Consider the following 6,879-nt stretch of genomic DNA (forward strand, 5'->3'; position numbering starts at 1 on the left):
GCTATAGGGGGGTTGCACGTAAGGTCACCGGGTCGTAGGGCTTGACGCACGGAGCCGCTAAATCCAACTGGAAGACATCCGTCACTTCCGGGATATGTTATTAATGCTAGAAACGCGTACTTTCCTACCTGTTAAAAACCGCCAAAATGCGCTTGGTAAACATTGAAAATATTGGGAATTATCACGTTTGCTCACTGCATTTCATCAAGTAAGGCAGTATTTGTGTTTTTTCTTGATTTGGTATCTAAAAATTCTCAGAAGTGATAAATCTGGCTGTAAATTTTTCTTCAGATGCGTTTTTTTTTTGTATGTAAAAACTCACTTGGGAACCATGGGCGATTTAAAAAATTTACAGCCAGATTTATCTCTTCTGAAACTTTTTAGATGCCAAAGGAATCAAGAAAAAACACAAATAATGCCTTGGTTGATGAAATGCAGTGAGCAAACGGCCAATGTTCGCCAAGCACTGTGGCTGTTGTTGTCCCTTCAGCTCTCACTTCTATCTACTGTCATTTCTCATCACTTTTGGAATTGTGAAGTATGCTAAATGTCTCACAGGCTTATCCCGATTTCCATAATTATTTACAGTGCAAAAATTGACAATTTCAGCAGGTTTTAACGGGCCCGCTACGCTGGAAACAATGGTAAGTGCCTACCTGCAGTTCATCGCGTGTAATCCATTTGGAGTAGCGTAGCAACAGTAAGGGTCATGGGTCGTGACCCGACTGCCGTAAAACCTCCCTATACAAATTGTTCAATACAGTCTATACATTTTTCCAACGTCCCCCACCCGTGCCACTCATGTGGCCCCCTGGCGTGGGATACCTTCCCTTATTTTGAGAGGCGTCTCCACCATACCGTGCCCCCCATGTCCATGTCCAGCAGCGGAAGGACCCTAGACTGTGGTCCTCCCCCACAGAGCCTTGGTGTTGGCTGCACCGAGCTTCAGTGAGTCCCTCAGCACATACCCCTGCAGTCTGCAGCGGGTAGGTCGGCAACATTCCCTGACGGACATCTCGCTCTGCTGGGTGGTGAACACCAGCGTCTTTCACCGAGTTGATGACCTTCCAGCAGCACTCGATGTCAGTCTCTGAATGTGTCCCTGGGAACAGTCCGTAAATCACAGAGTCCTCTGTGACGGAGCTGTTCGGGGATAAAGGGCACAAAGAATGAGGAAATCCTCCTGCACTCGCCCTTCTTGTAACTACTGGAGGAATGCGATGGGACGCTTACCATTGGTGGCGCAGCGCTTCTTCTGATTTGGAATATGAACTAGGCCAATCATACAGCTGCCTCTTTCCCCAATGACCAGACGCCAACAGCGTCTCTGGATACATTCAGGAGAGAGCTGGATAGAGCTATTAAAGATAGCGGAGTCATGGTGATATGGGGAGAAGGCAGGAACGGAGTACTGATTGGGGATGATCAGCTATGATCACATTGAATGGCAGTGCTGGCTCGAAAAGGCCAATGGCCTACTCCTGCACCTATTGTCACGAGTCAAGAGAGATTTATCGTCATGTGTCCCAGATAGGACAATGACATTCTTGCTTGCTGCAGCACAACAGAATATGTCAACATAATACTGAAAATAACAGTCCCCAAAATAAGTGAAATTTGAAAAGCCCGCACAAAAAGAAAACATATTTTCAACAATACCTTAGACTTTAAAAAAAATTAACGACACATCTGTGTGTGATAATGTATCCCGCATCCCCAGTTATTCTACGTTGAACTACCTACAATGCACATCCAGTGTGAATTAGTTCCAAGGTGAGAGATTCCTAGGAATGCGTTCTTACTATTTTAAACCGCTCACCTATCGGGACAAACGCGATCCACAGAACTTGTTAGAGATCGCTCATTGCATAAAGCTCAATAGTCTAATGACTCTCGGAGCCGTCGCACCAATGTGTACTCTTAAAGTTTGTTTCTCGGATAGAAAACCGGACTCACTCGTTCAAAACAACATACTGCAGTCACTAAAAGTCAGTCACTTCACAATTAAAACAGCAGCAGCAACAAACACACAAACATCTTCTTTACGTTAATTCAATCTGAAGGGATGGATCACTGCATTTTGTTGTCTCTGTACTGCATTTCGTTGTCTGTACTTTACACTGACAATGACAATTAAAGTTGAATCTGAATCTGTATCTGAGATAAGTGTATGAAGATTGAGACAAACTAACGGGGAAGTTGGGTGAAGTTTCTGTTTCAATGCAGTGGGCAGGAATGCAGAGCGCCGTCTTGGATTATACCGTGGTTTGGACGGCTAATTTGATCAAATTAAACAGAATGAGAACTATCACCTGCGAATGAAATATCGAACCAGTTGCATCAATGCGGTGTCCAAATATCAACACAACACTTTCAGTGAGACCGTGCGTGAGCAGAGCCATTGGGATTTCCGTTAGCAGCGTCAGCGCTGTGTCGGTCGTTACTTGGAGTTGGAGTATGTGGTCGCCGCCTTTGTACCTCCAACCGGCCTCATCATTATGGAGATGGTGTAACTCAGTGTCTGTGGAAGGACTGATCAGCGACTGAGGGGCGCGCGTGGAAAGTGCGTAATAAAGGCGTTTGTTGTCCTTGAACCCGGAGCGCGTGAGAAAAGGGGGCGCAGAGCGAACAGGGGCTGGTCGTGTACATACCAGTAGAATTATTAGAATTAGAATTAGATCCTTTATTTGTCATTCGTAAGGTCTGAACGAAATGTCGACCGTAGTATGAACCGTGTTGGCAATTACATCGTAACCAATTACGGGGGGGGGATACAGAGATTTGTGACCGGCGGGTGGGGTGGGGGAAGCTCGGCCAAACAGACAGCACAGACTGCAGTATCATTGGTTGCGGGTTGAATTTCAAATTGCCCGCCAATTTCATTTCAGCCGGGAACCGAGGGCTGTATTTTATATATGATTCTGAGTTAATTCAGTTTCTGTCAACTTAATATCAAATCCACTTTAACTTACCGCTTAAATCATTGACTGAATATGCGGCGCGGATTTACAGACCGGATCCCGGTGCAGACGGAATTCAGCTCTGCTCGTGACTGGAAATAAGCGACTGTTACCCAGGGAACGGTTTGGAGTCGACCCTCCTGTTGCTGCATTAATCATAAATTTTACTTCGGAGTCACGTAAGTGACTACGTGAAGAAGGCCGTCCAGGCGCATGCGCGTCATCTCGTCAGACGCATTGCGCTGCGACCGCGGTAGGAGGTGTGGAACCTCCAAGCCGTGAGTGAAAGAAAACCTGAATGTAAGTATTTTCTACTTTTACTTTCAGGCTGCTTTTCTCCGGAGACTGCGTGCAGAGACACAGGCAAGTCTTATGTATGGAGAAAGGTGGGAGGAAGAATAGTAAGCGCACCGCAGTAAGCACTCAATAAGACAAAGTGTCAGAGTAGCGGGCGTCCGACTAAAAAGTCGATTGTAAAGAAATAACTATTTTACACGGGAGAGGAAAAGTCCCGTTGAAACTCCCATAGAAGATACAACAATGGATGAAGTTATGAATAAATATGAAATCCCGCAGAACTGCTCTGCTAGGAGTGCCAGCTATTAACAAAGAAGTGTGGAAGTATATGGGCATTGCAGTAAGAGCTCAAGAAATGAGATTACAGCGGGTATTAAGATTGATTGGGTCAAGTATTACGGCATTTGCCAAAGATCTGGAAGAAGGAAATGTGATAATGGCACAACAGGATGTAATGGGATTGATGTGTAATGCACACTTTGAAATAAACTGTATTTGTAAAACTGTGATAAGAAATAACAGGCCTGGAAAACTCTGAGGAGTCTGAACTATAGAATTTATAAACTGGAATTCCTCATGGGTAAAACAAACTCCAGAATGAGTATAAAAGACGCGGGCTTAAAGAGCAACCGCATGGAACACCCAGAAGATGTTCTGGGAAACGTTGGCCCAGATTTGAGCCAGCGACCGAAATGCCTGATGATCAAGATGAAAATATGGGCTGGCCTGACAGGGAGGCAGCACCAGAAATGTCTGATAGATAATACAGACGCTGGTCTACAGGAGACCCAGAATATGGAGCAGCACCCAAAAGTGGGCTGCCAATATACAGCTCAAATGAAGAGCTTGATGTACCCCAAAGAGGGACAAAAAAGCGTCGGCCTATAACAGAGCCATCGCATGAAATACCTGATGATGAATATCCAGGTGAAACCCATTTTGAGGAGGAATATCCAGAATACTCTGATAATGAACCAGTTGAGGGCCAGAACCTAATGCAAAAAAGAAAAATGCCAGGGCTGGCCCAAAAGTTCTATAGTCCCAGACACAAGGGACAACCTCTTCCAGAGGAAATAGCTGAGAGTATAAATTACCTGCTTTCCCATCAATCAGAAGATACAACAATGGATGAAGTTATGAATAAATATGAAATCCCGCAGAACTGTGCTCTGCTAGGAGTGCCAGCTGTTAACAAAGAAGTGTGGAAGTATATGGGCATTGCAGTAAGAGCTCAAGAAATGAGATTACAGCGGGTATTAAGATTGATTGGGTCAAGTATTACGGCATTTGCCAAAGATCTGGAAGAAGGAAATTTGACAATGGCACAACAGGATGTAATGGGAATGATGTGTAATGCACATTTTGAAATAAACTGTATTAGTAAAACTGTGATAAGACCTAACATGCATCCTAAGTTTGCAGGGCTCTGTAAACCATCTAATATACAATTGCCAAATTTACTCTTTGGAGAAGAGCTTGCCAAAAAACGAAAGGTTCTCAAAGAAGAATCAAAAACCATCGGGATGATGAAACCACCGATGTTTGGCAGCACAGCTAGAAGGCAATATCCATACCGAAGGGGAACTGGTGAAGGAACAAGATATGGACATATAACCCCAGGACGTGGAGGTCATGGTATTTCCACAAGGGGCAAGGTACAAAAAGTGACACCAGTAAACTCTGAGGTAGGTGGCTCTGGTTCTGAAAGAAACATATCAGAAGTATCCTACTTACAAGTTGGGGGTAGGTTACAATTATTTTTAAAAGAATGGAAACTAATAACATCTGATGCATATATACTGTGCAGTACTAAGGGGTTTAGAATTGAATTTTTACCAGAATGAAAATCCTCCTACACAACATACTCCAAAAAGAATATATTCCTTCTCTAAAGAAGAGATGAGAAGAATTCAAATAGAAATTGAGATTTTGAGTAAAAAAGGGGTAATAGAGAAAACAACTTATCAAAACCATCAGTTTGTATCTAGTATTTTCTCTAGAACAAAAAAGGATGGGGGTACTAGAATCATTTTGGACTTCACAAGTCTCAACTCTTTTGTCCAGTATAAACATTTCAAAATGGAGACTTTTACTAATGCTTTGCAATTAATTTCAACAGAATGCTATATGGCAAGCATAGATCTCCAAGATGCATTATTCTGTTGCGGTGCATGTGCAACATCGCAGATATTTCAAATTTGTCTGGATATCTCAAATGGGGCAGTTTAAAGCATTACCAAATGGATTGACGTCCAGCCCCAGATTGTTTACAAAACTGTTGAAGTCAATTTTAGCATTGTTAAGAGGAAGGCCATTTGATAATGGCTTATTTGGATGACATTTTAATTGTGGGAGATACTGAAGCCATGGCAACAGCTTCAGTTTTAAAAATTAAACCTCTCATTTCAAAGAATGGGATTTGTCATTCACTCAGAGATATCCAAACTAATACCTCACAAAATAATTGATTACTTGGGGTTCACTATTAATTCACACCATATGACAGTGAGCTTACCCAAGGAAAAGAAGCTGCAATTGATTGAGGGTTGTAAGGAACTAATTGCAGGCAAACAACCATCAATCAGGCAAGTGACTAGTAACTTCTATTCCTGGTTTTATTCTATTTTAAATATTTTATTTGATTGCTTTTAATTTTGTAATTATTTTACCTGAATAATCTAATAATCGTTTTACATCTAAATGTCATTTCATATGTGTTTCTTTCCAATGCTTATAATGTTTTATGTAAAGCACTTTGAATTACCTTGTTGTTGAAAGGTGCTATACAAATAAACTTGCCTTGCCTTTCCTTGCCTAATCTGCTGGATAAGTTAATTGCTTCGTTTCCAGCTGTCCAGCTGGGGCCACTGCCCTATCAGCAATTGCAGAGAGCTAAAATTGCAGCATTAAAAAGACATGCTGGACATTTTGATAGACCTAAGCAATTACCGAGCACAGCAATTGAGGATATAAAATGGTGGATTAAAAATGTGGATTGTTCCTACAGGAAAATAATGATTGAATCACGAGCTACCATTTTACAAACAGATGCAAGTGCACTGGAATGGGGAGCTGCGGATGCCATCTCAAGCTGTGGAGATAGATGGAATGCAGAGGAAGAAACTTTGCTTGAGACACATGGCATAAATTATCTTTAATTACTAAGTGTATTGCATGGGTTGAAAGCCCTTGCCGAAAGGTACAAAATTTGCATGTACAGGTTCAGATTGACAACACTACGGCAGTGGCACATGTCAATCACATGGGTGGAATCAAGTCAGAAGCATGTGACAGATTGGCAAACATGATTTGGCATTGGTTCATTGAGAAAGATATTTGGCTTTCTGCAAGTTACCTACAAGGTAAATTCAACATAATTGCAGATACTAGGTCAAGAAATTTCAATGACAACACAGAATGGATGTTAAATCGTGATATTTTCCACAAAATTGTGAAAAAAATGTGGGAAATTAGATAAGTTTACGTTAAATTGGGGTGGAATGTTTTGTATGCATTTCCTCCCTTTTGTCTCATCAATAGGTTACAAAAGATCAAACAAGCTTATGCTTCTGGATTGTTGGTGGTTCCTGATTGGCCCACACAAACATGGTATCCATTAGGG

This window comes from Amblyraja radiata, chromosome 45, assembly GCF_010909765.2.
Source record: "Amblyraja radiata isolate CabotCenter1 chromosome 45, sAmbRad1.1.pri, whole genome shotgun sequence".
NCBI lineage: Eukaryota > Metazoa > Chordata > Chondrichthyes > Rajiformes > Rajidae > Amblyraja > Amblyraja radiata.